The sequence below is a fragment of the Mustelus asterias genome, chromosome 4 (genome assembly GCF_964213995.1).
Source record: "Mustelus asterias chromosome 4, sMusAst1.hap1.1, whole genome shotgun sequence".
Classification (NCBI taxonomy): Eukaryota; Metazoa; Chordata; class Chondrichthyes; order Carcharhiniformes; family Triakidae; genus Mustelus; species Mustelus asterias.
This window is the reverse complement of record NC_135804.1, coordinates 56,020,319-56,038,196: the sequence shown is the minus strand read 5'-3', so window position 1 is coordinate 56,038,196 and position 17,878 is coordinate 56,020,319. Positions and strand designations below refer to the sequence as shown.

General features: G+C 42.8%; 1 protein-coding gene across 1 annotated transcript in view; it reads left to right on the top strand.

Moving 5' to 3' along the window:
* The window catches only part of smpd3 (sphingomyelin phosphodiesterase 3), a 66,417-nt gene that overhangs the window by 21,184 nt on the left and 27,355 nt on the right, over positions 1 to 17,878 (top strand). The window lies entirely within an intron of this gene.

Below are 17,878 nucleotides of genomic sequence, written 5' to 3'. Positions count from 1 at the left end.
GGGCCATTGCGACTAAGTCCAATTCTGTTTTTATTAATTGGTGCTCTAATATTTTTAACAAGTGCTTTGAAGATCAAATTCTGCACAACCGTTTAATGCATGGAAACTAAATGAGTTACATTCTGATTACGATTATACACTCCTCTACCTATTTATTTGACATTATTTCTTATTTTAAAGTTCAAGAAGATTTGTAGACAACATGCCAGGGTTTAGTAAGAAGGGGACAGGGTGGTGGGTATTTAGTGCTGCTTAAGGAGGGGAATGGAGTATGGTCGTACTTGTGTCAGATTTACAGTAGTACTAAAGAAATGAATGACTTAAAGTTAAAGTTTATTTATTAGTCACAAGTAGGCTTACATTCACACTGCAATGAAGTTACTGTGAAAATCCCCTGTAGCACTCTGAAATGAATATGGAGTTTGATTGACTTAATTCTTCTTGAGGTCTGTCAGTACTGAAGTATGATAGATATATGAGTTGGGGGGGCAGTGGCGGGCGTGCAGGGTGCAGGATGCATGGCTCCGGATACCTTAAAGACAGGAAGTGGCATCAGCGCAGTTATCATTGGTAATCTAGAGTCATAGGAAGTGACAGCACTGAGCAAGAGTGCTGAAGTGTGGAGCACTGGAGGACCCTAATTTGTCAGTATTCTGAGGAGCTCAGAGTGTGGTAAAACTGGGGCCACAGCAGCTTGTTTGCAGTGCAGGAAATTTGGCAGCTTAGAGGACAGGTCCTGGGTTTTGTCAGATGATATTGGGATGTGACAGTACAATGAGGTTGGGGGGATATAAAAAGGGAGGGAAAAAGATGTTGTTATGACCAAAGCTGATGTTGTTGCTGAGCAAGTAAGACCCCAGAGTGAAGTCTATCTCACTGATCATAAATCATTTTTTATTATGAAAACGTGGAGGAAGAGCTACTGACCTCAAAAGCACAGAACTACAGTAACACCTTTAAAATTAAAAAAATTAAAATGTTTATTAACAAGAGCAAAAAAAACTTAAGTGCACAATATAAAAGTTGCACAATTAAAACCCTCTTACAGAGCAAACCGACAAGACAACATGCTTAGTCAAATGTACACAATTATACTACCTATTCAACAATAACGCCTTATAGATTTTAACCATAAAAATCTAGTAACAATTACCCAAGTCGAGGAATTGTTGTCACTTTAATAAAGGTACATCTCACAACTTCTCAGACATTTCGGCTGGAATTCTCCTGACAGGTTCAATGGCGAGCGGGCGTGGGGGGGGGGGGGGGGGGGGGATGTGGGGAATTCACTGGGAGTCCCAAAAATAAGTTTTACAATGGCATGAATTTACAGTGGGATCTTTGCCATGGCGGATCAGCAAACCCGCTGGAGGCAGATGCGAAATTCATTCGCATCCCAATGTTTAATTAACCCTGTTGTCACACACACACACACACACACACTCAGAGTTTTGTTTAACTACACAGACAGCATAGTTGCAATAATATAAAAATGTACATCTCACACCATGATGTAAACACCAGGAAATTGTGAGGATATCTAAGATACATCATCAGGGCCTAACTTTAATCTAATTAACTGAAATCCAATGGACACTTCAGGCTCTGGTACAAATTCAGCTGAAAATTGGATATGGTGATACTTTGACATTTGACCGTCCATTTTTCTAACCAATCTTGTTCAGTTTATACTGTTAATTTGATGTATAAACCTATCAGTGGGCAAAATTTTGTAGAAATAACTAGGTTCTCAACCGCCAGCGAGAGAGTTGCCGAGAATCCTGCATCACCTCTTTTAGAGAAGACCGCATCTTGTGCCAAATAAACACTTGACAAACCAGGGGAAGCCCTGCCCAATCAGAGGCCTGCAGCCTTCTGCACTCGGCAGCATCAGCAGGAAGATGGTGCCTGCTGCTGGTATTGCACCCACCTGAGGTGTGTAGGAATTTAGAGAGATTCAGGCACAAAAGAGTGATTGTGGGAAGAGGATCATGGGGTGGGGGTCATGGGAGAGATGTGGAGGAGGGTCAGCAACAAGGGCAGGGGGTAGCTCTCAGCACCACAACCCCACCCCTTCTGGTGCTGGGTCCCTGAATCGAGCACTGGATGCCTTTGAATGAGGCCCTTCCACTATTCAGGAAGCCCAGAAGTAAACATGCCAGTGTTTGTTGGTTATGCTCCTCGCATGGCATGTCTCCCATCCACACTACGATCTCCAGCTGCCACTCTCCTGCCTGATTGATTGCACTCCCCCCCCCCCCCCCCCCCGCTCCAGCCATCAAACCCACCACAAGCAGGGGACAGATTCCACCCTCTTCTATGCTCCAAAATCATCTTTGGTCAAGACCTGATACTGAGGATGTGAATCAAATCCAAATAAATTGTTTACAGTAGGTGCTATATTCAAAGAAAGTTCAGAGACACTCTTTGTGGAGAGACCAGAGCAGCTGGGACTGTTCTAATTTGAGCAGAAAGATTATGGAGAGATTCCAGTAGGAGGATTTCCCAAGCTATGAGGGGTTTGATAAAGGAAAACTGTTTTCACTGGCAAAATTTGAAATATTGGTCAAAAGAACCGACAACTTGCATTTATAAAGTACCTTGAACATAGTGAAAGGTCCCAAGGCACATCACAGGAATGTTATCAAACATAATTCAATGCACAGTCACATAAGGGGATATTAGGACAAGTGACCAAAAGACTGATCAAAGAGTGTCTCATAGAAGAAGTAAGTGGAAGAGATACAGGAAGGCTTTTTCAGAGGAAACTCCAGATTTTAAGGACTAGATGGTTGAAAGCATGGCTGACAATAGTAGAACAATTAAAATCAGGAATGCATATAAGACCAGAATTAGAAGAGTGTAGAGATCTTGGAGAATTATGGGGCTAGAGGAGATAGGGAGCAACTAGACCACAGACGGATTTGAAAATATGAATTAAAATCAATGCATTAACATCTGAGAGTCATAGCAGATCATCAAGCACAGAGATGATGGGTGAACGAGATTTGGTGTGAGGTTAGGATTGGGCAGCAGAGTTTTGGTTGATTTCAATTTTGTGGAGTGTGCAAGGTTGGAGGCAGGCCAGTGGAGAGCAGTGAAATAAGCAAGCATTGCTGTAGGCAAACATTCCCAATAGCTAGCTGGTTCATGGCAATACTTCAGCTCCCAGCCTCCAGTTTATTACTTTTCTACAAATAAATAAATTTACTATATGCTCACAATCTACATTGGAGGCTAATTAGTTTCTGATTTGGGTTCCAAAGGAGTCACTCTCTACAGCCTCATTTCTGTTCAATTCTGATTGAAGTAGCACAATGTCCAGGTGCTGATTTACTCAATTGATCTGTTATAAAAACTACACAAACCATCAACAAAAAAGAATTCCTCATAGAACAATAAATGTATAATGAAGTGTTATTTTATAATGATTCACTGTAAGGTATTTTGTTATTGGTATGTAATTGTTGAGGAACTTGGAGTGGGAAGGGAAGAATACAGTTGTCGTGGTCCACAAGGATACCAATGACATAGGTGGAACTGAGAAAGAGGCTCTGCTTAGGGATTATGAGCACCTAGGGACTAAATTAAAAAGCAAAACCATAAATGTAATAATCTCTAGATTATTGCTTGAATCAAAAGCAAATTGAACATGTGGATCAAAGACTGGTGTGGGAAAAATGAATTTGATTCATGAGGCATCAGCACCAGTACTAGGGAAAGAGAGACAACCTTCACCTGAGGATGGGGGGGTCTGCCGGGGTGAGGGGGGGTGGGTGGATCGCCACTGCTGGAGGCGTGGGCTGGACATCGGGGCGCTCCAGGGCAGAGGGGGATCAGAGCTGGCCCGGGGATTGTCGTGGGGGCCGTGATCAGGCCGCAGAGGGCTGGAGGGGCAGCACTGCGGGGGTCCCAGGCTGGCCAGTGATCGAGCTGGCCGCAAATAGGGAGTCTGACAGACTGGGGCCACTGCGCATGCGCAGAGTTCCAGAACTGTCAGACTCTGGTGCGAATAGGCCCCGCCCCCTGGGTTTTTAATGAGATTCATGATTGGGACCTCTGCAGAGCACAGAGTGGGGAGATTCGGTTGAGAAGTTGAACTGACAAAACAGTCGGGATCTAGAACAGTTTTCCCGCCAATTCAGCGCTTTTGGGAGAATCACAGCCACTAGATGCAGTGTATTTGGATTTCCAAAAGGAATTTGATAAGGTACTACATCAAAGGATATTGGGAGTAGTGTATTAGCCTGGATAGAGGATTGACTAACTGACATTAAACAGAGGGTTGGGATAAATAGGTCATTTTCAGGTTGATAAACTGTAACTAGTGGAGTGCCGAAGGGATGAATGTTGGGGGCCCAACTAATTACAATCTATATAAATGACTTGGATGTAGGGAAAGAGAGTACTGTAATCGAATTTCCTGATACAAAAATAGGTAGGAAAGCAAGTTGTGAGGAGGATACAGAGAGTCTGCAAAGAAATATAGTTAGGTTTGATTGATTAGTAAGTTTGCGGACAATACAAAGGTTGGTGGATTTGCAGATAGCAATGAGGACCATCAGAGGATACAGCAGGATATAGATCAGTTGGAGACTTCGGCGGAGAGATAGCAGATGGAGTTTAATCCGGACAAATGTGAGGTAATGCATTTTGGAAGGTCTAATACAGATAGGAAATATACAGTAAATGGCAGAACCCTTAGGAGTATTGATAGGCAAAGGGATCTGGGTGTACAGGTACACAGGTCACTGAAAGTGGCAAGGTGGAGAAGGTAGTCAAGAAGGCATACGGCATGCTTGCCTTCATCGGCAAGTCATGTTGATGCTTTATAGAACCTTAGTGAGGCCACACTTGGAATATAGTGTTCAATGCTGGTCGCCACACTACCAGAAGGCTGTGGAGGCTTTGGAGAGGGTACAGAAAAGATTTACCAGGATGTTGCCTGGTATGGAGGGCATTAGCTATGAGGAGAGGTTGGAGAAACTTGGTTTGTTCTCACTGGAGCAATGGAGGTTGAGGGGAGACCTGATAGAAGTCTACAAGATTATGAGAGGCATGGACAGAGTGGATAGTCAGAAGCTTTTTCCCAGGGTGGAAGAGTCAATTACTAGGGGGCATAGGTTTAAGGTGTGAGGGGCAAGTTTTAAAAGAGATGTACAAGGCAGATTTTTTACACAGAGAGTGGTGGGTGCCTGGAACTCGTTGCCGGGGGAGGTAGTGGAAGCGGATACGGTAGTGACTTTTTAAGGGACGTCTTGACGAGTACATGAATGAGATGGGAATAGAGGGATATGGACCCCAGAAGCGTAGGGGGTTTCAGTTAAGTCAGGCAGCATGGTCGGTGCAGGCTTGGAGGGCCGAAGGGCCTGTTCCTGTGCTGCAATTTTCTTTGTTCTTTGTTCTTTGTTAATTGAGCGGGTAAAAATTTAGCAGGTGAAGTGTAATGTGGGAAAATCTGAGGTTGTTCACTTTGGCAAGAAAAATAGAGAAGCAGAATATTACTTAACTCATGAAGACAGATTACAGAGTGCTGCAGTACAGAAGGAGCTGGGTGTCCTTGTTCATGAATCAATAAAGGTTAGCACGCAGGTGCAGCAAGTAATTAGGAAGACCATTCACCAAGCTGCCATTCCCACTCAGACCCCCACACAACACCCCCTCCCCCCACCTCCTCCCACTCAGACCCCACCACTCAGCCTCCCTTCAGGCCACATACCTTGGTAGTGCCAACAATGCACTGTCCCCGGTCACCCTGAAACTGACAGCCTGGCCTGGTGTTTTGGGCCCCAAGGGGATCAAGAGATAGGTACAGTGGCCATTTGCCCCTCTGCTGCTTCTAGGCCGCAGAGAAAGGGTCCCTCAAGGATTTTGGGGGTTGGATGGACCCAGGCTGGGGGCAAGGGGTTGATTTTGCCACTCTCTGCCAGGATGGGAGTGTTGTGGCGGAACTGCACCTTCTAGCCCTGTCAGACCTGAAGATCACCCCTGGCATGGTGATTTCAAGCAGTCCTGTCTGCATTCCTGCCTGTCAGCTGTGCAGATTCTGAAGTGGCCAGGTATCATAGAATCTCTACAGTGCAGAAGGAGGCCATCCGGCCCTTTGCACCTGCATCAACACCAATCCCATCCAGGCCCTATCCTCTCTTAGCCTCCATGCCCCCTGTCACCTGGCTGGATATTAAATCATTGCAGCATTTCATTCTGCAGCAGTGTAGGAAAGTTTAATAAAGATTGAGTCTTCAGATGTGAGTGAGCATAACAAGGGGAATTTATTCAAGCTTTTACCACATGCATGTGGGAGAAGGCGTCCAGGTCAAGCTCAAAGACACTTTGTCATTTACAGTTCAAAGCGCTATATTTAAATATTATCGCGTCACAGTTGAAATGTGAATATTACTTCAAAATAAACCATGCATCAACCAAATGTCAGTCCTTCCCCTTTCCCCTCTGTTGCAAATTAGGTCAAACTCAGGTCAAACTCAGGTCGTGGCCCGCTGGTCCATGTGATTTGTCCTGTCATTTGTGGGGTTTTTTCCAGAATGTCTACTTTTGCGATATTTTAAAGCTTCTGGCCTTACCACCTGTCTGTTCCCTACACTTCTCCTTGTCAGTCATAGTCATACCGTGTGATTATCTGGTTTTAAAGTGGGTCCTTGACCTAGGTCACTGCTAATGGTTCTCTGTCATGGTCAAGGGTTGTTCCATCTAAGCAGCTCTAGTTATTTCCTTATATGGATGTATTCTGTTCCTATTCTGTTTCACAGCATTCTGCTTTTTTCCTTATGTTTTCTCCTTTTTGCACTCTCTAATTTACCTGACTTCAAGCAAAGATTTTTCTTTCTCCCTGTCAGAAGCTGAAGGTGGGAGCAGACTCCTTTAAAGTCCTCTGACAGGGAGGATATGTGAATTTCACCTGGAGGGGTGGGTGGGTGGGGGGTGGGGATGCGGGTTGGGGGATGGTTCCAGTCTGCCCAGCTGTGCATGAAGCCTTTGATCTGTAACAAGTTCAACCTCAAAAAGATTTAGCTGTCAGACCAAAGGTTGTCTATCAACTGCCAGCCATCTATGTTTATTGTGATTTCCCTTCATGGTTGACTGCACCTCAAGTACCCCATTGACCCTGGCCCCAATATAGACGGAGTCTAATCCTGATTGACATCCCATGGTTTTACTTCCTCTTCTGCAATCCAATTCAAAGAGGGATTGAAACCTTCATTTAATATGGAGATGAAGAGGAATTTCTTCCTTCAGCTCATTAATTTGAGGAATTCCCTTCCCCAGAGAGCACTGGAGGCTGGATCGTTGAATATTGAATATATTAAAGGCTGAATTGGACAGATTTTTAATCCACAAGGGAGTTAAGGTTGTGGGGAGCCAGCAGGAAAGTGGAGTTCAGGCCACCATCAGATCAATTATGATCATATTGAATGGTGCAGCTACTTGGGAATCTGAATGACCTACTCCTGCTTCTATTTCAGATGATCTTTTAATTCTCATGTCAAGCATACAATGATACTGAGGATGTTACACTTCTAAATTGGGTGTCACCTAAGTTCCACTGATATGACTGAGTCACTAAGTTGTTAAAACCTTCCCAAGAACTTCAGCAAACAATCTAACAACCTAAGCCTGCGATCTCCACCATCTCAAAGAACAAGGACAGCAAGAGCAGAGAATACCACAACCCTCGCCACAATACCCCCCTCCCCCCACCCCCCCACCAGATCCCCAATTCATACACCATCCTAACATTTTTTAATTCTTGCTGGATCAAATCCTGGAGTTCCTTCCCACTGTAGGGATGGGATTTACTGCGCAACTCACCATGTGTTTCATGGCAGTGGGAGACAGCCCACCATTGGCCTGCAACAGGATCGCCATTGTCAATGGGGTTCCCATAGTAGACGCCCCTCGCAGCCGTGAAGCCTGTGGTGGAGGTACACCGTTGACAAGAGCAGAAGATCCCGCCAACTTGAACAACCGGAAAGTTCCAGCTTAGAGCTACCTTCACTATGTGAACTACAGCAGTTCAGGAAGGTGGCTGACCCACACCTTCTCAAGGACAACCAGGATTGAGAAACAAATACTGTACTTGTCAGCAATACCCACAACCTGTGAATGAATAAATTTTAAAATCCAGGCTGAGTGTATCAGTGCACTAAGGGGGAAGTACAGTACAGTGGCATCCTTTAGGTTAAACGTTAAGCCAAGTCTTCAGACTCCTTATTCCAATTCTTTGTTTGGACCTTACAAATCCTGTACAATTGTTTAAAGAGCAGTGATTTGTCCTGGCCAGCATTTCTTCCTCAAACAACAGCACTGAATGCTAATTAACTACATGCTGTATGTGAAATCCTGCTCCAAAGTAATTTACAGTATAAATGAGGGTCCTAATCTATAACCTCAGAGAATGCTGCTGTACACACTGTCAGTTATACTTTTTTTGCAGTTCAAAGCATATCACTCGTATATGCATCTAAACATGTGCATTATGTGCTATATATCATTTATAGGGAAATGCTCTTTTCCAGTAGCACACGTACCGCAAAATAATGCACTATGTATTTCTGGACTGTAGCATTCCATTATACATGTTATATAATACACTATTGTATATATTTGTACTACAATTTCTTGGGGCTTCTTCTGTTTCTGTAACTTCAAACAGAAAAACATCAGAAATGTTTGAGGAAGGCTTAACCTTTCTCTGCAGTTTCTGCTCATCAACTGCTGAAGTTACAGTGGGAGATTGGGAGAATACTTACAGAAATTTTGAACTGCCGTGCATTACTGGAGTATAACACTCCAATATATATAATATATATGGTACTGCAGTATAATTCTCCAGTACATATGATATATAAAAGTAGGGGTATAACTTCCATCTGTACATATGACACATAACTTACTTTATTATTGGGGTATAGATCTACATGACAGGACAGGATAAGTCTCAGTTTAACATCACATCTGAAAGACGGCACCTCCAGCAGTACAGCATTCCCTCAGTATTACTGTCAGCTTGGATTTTGTATTCAATCTCAAATTGGAACTTGAGCCCACAATCTCTGACAATCTTCTGACTCAGCTGTGAGCATCTGACCACTCTCTTAGGCAGCCCCTTGGGATTGAGGATGACTTTGAGTTAGAACAAAAAACAAAGAAAACTACAGCGCAGGAACAGGCCCTTCGGCCCTCCAAGCTTGCACCGACCATGCTACCCGACTTAATTAAAACCCCCTACCCTTCTGGGGACCATATGCCTCTATTCCCATCCTATTCATGTATTTGTCAAGTTGCCCCTTAAAAGATTTGATTTGATTTACTATTGTCACATGTATTAGTATACAGTGAAAAGTATTGTTTCTTACACAGACAAAGCATACCGTTCATAGAGAAGGAAAGGAGACAGTGCAGAATGTAGTGTTACAGCCATAGCTAGGGCATAGAGAAAGATCAACTTAGTGCTAGGTAGGTCCATTCAAAAGTCTGATGGCAGCAGGGAAGAAGCTGTTCTTGAGACGGTTGGTACATGATCTCAGACTTTTGTATCTTTTTCCCGACGGAAGAAGATGGAAGAGAGAATGTCCAGGATGCGTGGGGTCCTTAATTATGCTGGCTGCTTTGCCGAGACAGCGGGAAGTGTAGACAGAGTCAATGGATGGGAAGCTGGTTTGCATGATGGATTAGGCTACATTCACGACTTTTTGTAGTTCCTTGTGGTCTTGGGCAGAGCAGGAGCCATACCAAGCTGTGATACAACCAGAAAGAATGCTTTCTATGGTGCATCTGTAAAAGTTGGTGAGAATCGTAGCAGACATGCCAAATTTCCTTAGCCTCCTGATAAAGTAGAAGTGTTGGTGGGCTTTCTTAACTATAGTGTCAGCATAGAGGTACCAGGAAATGTTGTTGGTGATCTGGGCACCTAGAAAATTGAAGCTCTTGACCATTTCCACTTCATCCCCATTGATGTAGACAGGGGCATGTCCTCCACTACACTTCCTGAAGTCAGTGACTATCTCCTTCATTTTACTGATATTGAGGGAGTGATTATTGTCATCGCACTAGTTCACCAGATTTTCTATCTCTTTCCTGTACTCCGTCTCATCATTTTTGAGATCTGAACCACTATGGTGGTGTCATCAGCAAACATGAAAATCAAGTTGGAGGGGAATTTGGTCACACAGTCGTAGGTGTATAAGGAATATAGTAAGGAGCTGAGGACACAGCCTTGTGGAGCATTGGTATTGAGGATGATTGTGGAGGAGGTGTTGTTAGCTATCCCTACTGATTGTAGTCTGTGGATTAGGAAGTCTAGGATCCAGTCACAGAGTGAGGAGCCAAACCCTAGGCCGCGGAGTTTGGAGATGGGTTTTGTCAGAATGAAGGTGCTGAAGGCTGAACTGTAGTCAATAAATAGGAGTCTGACATAAGTGTCAAAGTTTACAGGTCCTATGTATAACCCCAATTATTAACACACTTACTAGAACTGAACCTAGCAAGGCATGTAGAAGATATGGCCTTCTGCATGCGCCAAGGAAATCCCCAGTTTTCCAGCACTTCTGCAAGGCATGTGGCAGAAAAGGCCATTGGCAGCAGTAGTGCACTAGAGCAAAGGCTGATGCAGCTACAAAAAAACATGCACTGATCCAAACAGACAGTACACAATGGGCACCTTTAAGCAATAAGAATCCCATCTGGTATCCCGTAAAAAAACATGTACATGAGGTGATTGACAAACCACAAAATGACAATGATGTGCACAATGAAACAAAGAGTGCCGGACATGTTTCATACCATCAATCTTGTGCAAAAGTTAGAAGCCATCACAACATACAGGTGTTTGCCAAGATTCAAATTACCTGCCCTAAGAAAGTTGATTAACTATTCATTATTGGCCAAAATTGATACGGAGCGAATGCCAACGTACTATCCCTGTAAATTTAAAGGACACGTATCCACAGACATGGAAGGCCATGGCAAAACCTCTGCTGTGAAATTTTCAGCATACAATGGTTCACTAATTCCATGTACATGTTCTATAGTCCCGGTTTGCAAGTACAATCAACCCTCCTGGATGTCACAGATGTTCTACATGGTGGACAGAAAGGCCCAATGATTAAGTTTATTTATTAGTATCACCAGTAGGCTTACATTAACACTGCAATGAAGTTACTGTGAAAATCCCCTAGTTGCCACACCCCAGCGCCTGTTCGGGTACACAGAGAGAGAATTTTACATGGCCAATGCACCTAACCAGTGCATCTTTTGGACTGTGGGAGGGGACTGGAATACCCAGAGGAAACCCATACAGACAAAGGGAGAATGTGCAGACTCTGCACAGAGAGTGACCCACGCTGGGAATTGAACCTGGGTGCCTGGTGCTGTCAGGCAGCAGTGCTAACCACTGTGCCACTGTACTGATTGTAAGTCGACTGACATGCCATGATCCCACCCCTGTCACAATACATGGAATTAATCAGACTTTGCCAATAAATCAACTTCAGAACCTACTCATATCACTTCAGTTCACCACCTAACATCAAAATTTCCAGTATGTTTCATCAAAATTGGCAGTTTCAAGGGAGTTGCAGCATTACACTTACAGGAGATTGCGCGTCTATCAATTGATCTGATACATTTTGCTCAATACAAATGCCAGCAGCTACAAGAAGGAACAGAAAAATATTCCATTCCACAGAAACTGTGGAAAACCATCATTGAAGAATGGTCAGATTCAATTCAGCATGTCCATGAACACACGAGACCATTTCAGCCTTACCGGTATGAACTAGGTATCTCCTGAAGGAGTCATTTTTTAAGGCAGGCAGGTCATCATACCAGAATCTTTGTAACCTGATATTCTCCAACAACCTCATCACTCACATATGGGCATAGATCAGATGAGAAGACTCATAAGAGAGACACTCTATTGGCCATGTATGAACAATGATATTGAAGTTGTTGTCAGGAAGTGTGCAGTATGTGAAGAGCATATGCCAAGTCAGCACAAAGAACCATTGATTCCACATGAAGCTCCTACATATCCTTGGTCCAAAGTCTCACAATCAAAAAGCAGGTACACAATTGTCAAGCTTACAGTTGGGGTAACAGGTCCTATTAAGTCATTACACACAAAGGCACAATGCTAAGGCATAACCAAGAACAAATCAGATCCACTCCAGCTCCTCAACCACCTTGCAGTCCTATTGCATCTAGGACAAGATCCCAAATGCAACCACGAGCAACATCCAATAAAGACAATCCCACAGATCACTGTGAGTAATTGAAGAAACCTCCAGACAAAGTTAAAAAATCTGGCCTACCAGCAGAATATCTCTTTGCTTTAGAGACTGTCTTTAGAGATTCATCTGTTCTGTATACTTATGCAATGATAACTAAACATGAATATGAACATTGGAAATAGCTACATTTCTTGGGAAGGGGGAAAGTTTCTTTTAAAATAGGGGGAAGTTGTAATATGCCTTTAAGGTATAGGAACATGACATCACCAGAAAGGAAGTCATGTTCAATTTCATTTTTGCTTTCAGCAGAGTACACACACACAGCTCTGCAACTCTGATGTCTTCAAGCTACATGCCTTTGTATAAATGCTTCCATTTGCCTAATCTCAATAAATAAACCCATAACATGTTTGTACAACCCCTTAAGAGCAATTGGTGCCTATGTGTCATTCTAAAAACATTACAATGACTTGCTGAGCAACCTGCACATTGACTATGTTTAAGTGGGCAGGGTTTGAGGAGACCATCTCCCACTCTTTTGTCCAAGGCAGCTAATACTGCACTGGTGCAATGCATGCCACAAGCAGCTGAAGGGATGAAGGTTTGATTCCAGAATTGTTCTTCTCCTAGATCAGCTGCTGAACAGGCTGAAGAACATAATCATCTACCATTTACATTACCATCAGTCTGCTGGCACCATTTGTGATTGCCCGCACTGCCAGCCAATATATATGTTGCTAGTTAACCCATAGCTGAAATCAGAGTTACCTTTTCCTACGTAGACAGCCAATTAAGCCTGAGGAGACCAACCAGTCAGGAGCTGTCTGGTTTAAAGGGACCAAACACATGTCCTCATATCTCTACAGTACCAAATAGGAATCAGCAAATGAAGCCAGACAGTAGGAGCTTGATTAGGAGAGCCTAGTTGAGATGCTGATCATATGGGACATGTTGTAGATGAAGTGCACCTCAACTCTCTTCATAATCCTAGTCCTGCCTAACCCTTTGACCTCCAATTTAAATATTTGATTGGTATCTACAGTTGATTTATCATTTTGGCCAATCATTAGTTTTTGCTCTGTGGATATATGACGTTTTCAAGTGTGATATACCTTTGAAAGATATGATATACATGCTAGTATCAAAATGGCGCATAAACACACAGACAAAAAAACACTATGGACATGCAACTTCACATACACCAGACACACAATCGCATATGCAAGCATGAGCCACACACCTGAACAGTCACACTTACATATAAAAGATGAAAGGTGGGCAAGTGGCCTTTTCCTCATCTTAGGATTCTCTCTCCTTGCCCCTATACTGATTGAGACATCTGACTGTTGTTGCGTAACAGGCAGATACTAACCTGATTCCTACCTGCTTCTTCACAATGGGCTGCAATTAAACTCTGATTGGCAGCATTCTCTGAAATGAGAAAGAAAAGGTCACGACACAGACTCATCTGGCAAGAATCAATCTGACATTTGGAGTTTTGTACTTCTGTGTGCCTCATTACATTTGGTGATGGAAGTGACGCATTCAATTGCTCTTTAATGAGAAAATGGAATTAGTTGCTAGGGACCAGAATTCTGTGCTGCAGTACTGGCTTTTCTGAATCCATGCCACTCACATAAAGTATAAATTATAATTTCAACATTTAATAGTCAAGCAAAAGCTTTGAAATATCTGAATTATGTCAGACCTTCACAACATTCAAAGATAATGTGAAATTATCCCTTCCTTTTTATGAAAAGTGTAATTCCAAACTATTATACAATAATTAATTGTTACTGTGCTGAATCATTATCCAAACAAAATTAATTTGCATTTATACAGTGCCTTATGCTATACCAACATACAAATTAGGATCAGGAGTAGGCAATTCGGCCTCTTGAGCCTGCTCTGCCAATCAATAAGATTGTGACTGATCTGATTGTAAACTAGCTCCACATTCCTGCCTACCCCCGATAACCTTTCGCCCCTTTACCTTTGACATCACAAAGGTTTCCAAAGGATATGTGTGTGGAGATAGCAGAGGACTTACCATATTCTCCCAATCTTCCCTCGATATATGGGGAGGTGCTAGAAGATTGAAAAGTGATAAATGTGACCCCCTTATTCAAGAAAGTGTGTTTGGGCATTCCTAATAACTACCGTCTGCTCAATTGAATGCAACAGGACATAGGCTATGTGTAGACAAGTGACAAATGGAATCTAATACAGAGAAGTATGAGATGATGCATTCTGGCAGAAGGGAAAGGGTAGGCTTTTTAGACTTAATAGCACAGTTCTAAAGAATGTGCAGGAATGGAGGGCATGGGGTTCATGTGCCTAGATCTTTGAAGGGGGCAGGACACATTGAGAGATTAGTTAGCAAAGTATAAGGGATCTGGATCCTCATAACTAGAGATAATGGGCGGGATTTTAGGCCTCCCACCTGAGGTCAATGGACCTTCCCATAGTCCGCCCCTCGCCCGCTCCGATTCCCGTGGTGGGCGGGACGGTAAAATTTCGGCCAATGAGTACAAAAGAAGGGCAATTAGGCTGAACCATTAAAAAACTCTGGTTATGCCACAACCAGATTGGTGGGGTATCCAGTTGTCCTCACCATACTTTTCAAAGGATTTGAAGGTCCTAGAGAGGGCGCAGAGAAGATTTACAAGAATGATCCCAGGGTTGAGGGATTTTAGCCACAAGATTAATTTGGAGAAGCTGCAGTTAATCTCCTTGTAATATAGAAAATTGAGGGGAGATTTGATAAAATTCTGCTAGATTATGACAGTTTTAGATAAGTTAAACAAAGAAAAGCTGTTCCCATTGGTTGATAATGCAAGGAGTAGGGGACTCAGATTTAAGGTTTTGAGCAAGAGATACAGGGGGATTGTGAGGAAGAGCTTTTTTACACAGCGAATGGTCATGACCTGGAACTCGTTTTCTACGATGGTGGTTGAAGCAAAAACGATGCATGATTTCAAAAGGAACTTGAGGGAAATAAAGTTCCAGGGCTACATGGCTAGAAGGAGAGAATGGGACTAATTGGATTGCTCCACAGAGAGGCACAGACTCAGTGGGCCAAATAGTCTCCTTCTCTGTCTTAATGACTCTATTTACTGTGCAACTCAGGAGGTGGCCTGTCATTGGCTGGCGGTGGGATCTTCTGTTCCCGCTGTTGTCAATAGGGTTTCTTGTTGAATACATCCTCTGTCACCATGAAATCTGCAGTGGGGATGCTCTATCAGCGGGATCGAAGCTCCTGCCAGCGTGAATGACTAGGAAGTTCTGGCCTATGATTATTGCAAGCATTTCATACAATAAGTTGTACTGATTGTTGCTCTCAAGGCATCCTGCAGAATGCCCTCTTCTACCTAGTTGCTCCTGCTAACTCCTATATTCTTGCTACTATCTCTCATCCTATACAATAAAGGCAGCCCTACCAAACAAGCCATGCCAGCAGTGAAACTATTTTGGAAGGAACCAAAAAAAATCTCTATCCAATCTGGTGGGGCAGGAGGTTGGGCAGGTGGATTGGCCTGCTGCCTGCATGGGAACAACTCACCACCTAATCAAATAGATGCATAGGTACCAGTTCAATGCCTGCAAATTAGGCATGTGATAACATATTTCTGGGCCGCAATCATTAGTTGGAGGCAAGAGCAAGTAGCTATCTAGTTAAATAACAAACACTTATTCTGTTATACAGTGTTTAACCCTTATCCTGCTCAAAAATAGCAACTCTACACAGTTATACAGTAATAAACTTATATCCTCCTGAATAAATAGTTATATAGTGAGTTATCTTTACTCTGCTAAGAGAGCGGGGTCAATAAGCCTGTAGCTTTTCAACATATACACTCTGGTGGAGATTGGTTGTATTTTGTCAGTGGTGAGAAATTATAACACATGAAACCTGAGAAAATGATTACATTTGGCCCATTGGGGATATGTGTCTTTGTAGACGTGAAATATGCAGGGGCAAGGAGGGGGAGAGATATGCAAGCTTGAAGCAAAATATAGGCTGTATTAAATTTTAATCAAAGATAAAATGACCCCAGATATTCAGGTGTTGTGGATCCAGATGATTGAAACCCTGTTCTATTGATGACAAAATTCCAACCTATTACCAAGGAAAAGGTACACAGCAATACTACTAGCTACTCACTGTTGCTTTTTTGGCCCTTATAACTACATCAGTATTCAGTGTGAAAATTGGTAGGAAGCATTAATTTTGGCCATTATGTCTGATTTGTGAAATTTTCCCTCATGGACAGTGAACCATTAGCTGCTGCACGACTCAGGACAAAATATTTGTAGACATTGAAAGATTACCCTCTCTCCTCACACCATCTCTGTTACTGATTCCACAGACTTTGTGCTTCAGGTGAAGTGATAGAGAATGTTTAGTTTGACAATGTTGAGTGGAAGTCAATGTTTACTTTAGGTCTCAGGCTTTAGTTACAGAATGAGGGCGAACAATGTTACTTCTACTACAAGATCCAGGGTGAGGTGAGAAGGTTGTGGCCCAGTTACCTTAGATCCTAGTCTTTTCAAGTATCAAGTACTACCAGAAGTAGATAATGATTAAATATACTTCCACAGTCTGGAGCTATTGAGACACCATCTCATTCCATCTTGGAGCTCATATCCGTCATGTGAATATACTTAATAAAATTTTCTGCAGTTGAGTGTTAGACATCTAGTTTGCTTAACTATATTAGACTAGCGAGAGGACTCCACGTCCTTTCAAAGGGCCCTATAGTTTCAATAGTTCAGTTCCCATTTGGAGAACCCTTCATCATCAAGGGTGAAGTCCTGCACTTCCCATTCAGAGGGCTTGGTTGAGGATAAAGCAATGGACTTCAAATTGTCCAATGCTGTCTTCAGCTAGAGATGGAGAATGTTGGGAAGATGTGGTGGTTTAGAAATTGAACTCCTCCATCACAACACATTTAAGGGGAGGAGAACAGGTTTCCCTTTAGGTTGCATTCATTAAGGGTAGGGTGGCCCAAGAAGCAAAGGATTGGGCAGTAATTAAACCAACATGTTTGAAGGTCACAAACTCTAAGAATAGGGACTCCCATTCCAAATCTTTATTAGTTTTAACAGTGGCATTTCACAAGGATGAATGAATTTGAGACGAATGGATGGAGATTCTCATGGTGGTACAGTCTCTGAAAAAAGTCCAAGGAAACACCCATCACATCCAGAAGTTTCCTGTCCCTTGCAACTTCTAGAGACAGTATTGTTTTCATTTTCAGAAGTGTTCTGATCCTAGGCTATCTTTCCCACACTACATTTCCACGACCGGGCTGTAGGGAATCTATATGTTGGCTTGAAGTCCAAATTGCAGAAGGCAAAAAATGTTAAAAAGATTGTTCCATCACCAATTTTTACTCAGTATAGTACTTTGAGAAACATAAACTGATGCTTGAATCACCCATACCTCAGATTATATGCTCAGGTGACCATCTCCTTTAGTGGTTATTTCATGATTGGAGAGAGAACTGTTACAAGCGAGACCATAAGATCTTAAGATGTAAGTGGAGAAGTACGCCATTTAGCCCATCCAGTCTGCGCCACCATTCAATGAGATCATGACCGATCTGATTTGATAATCCTCAACTCCA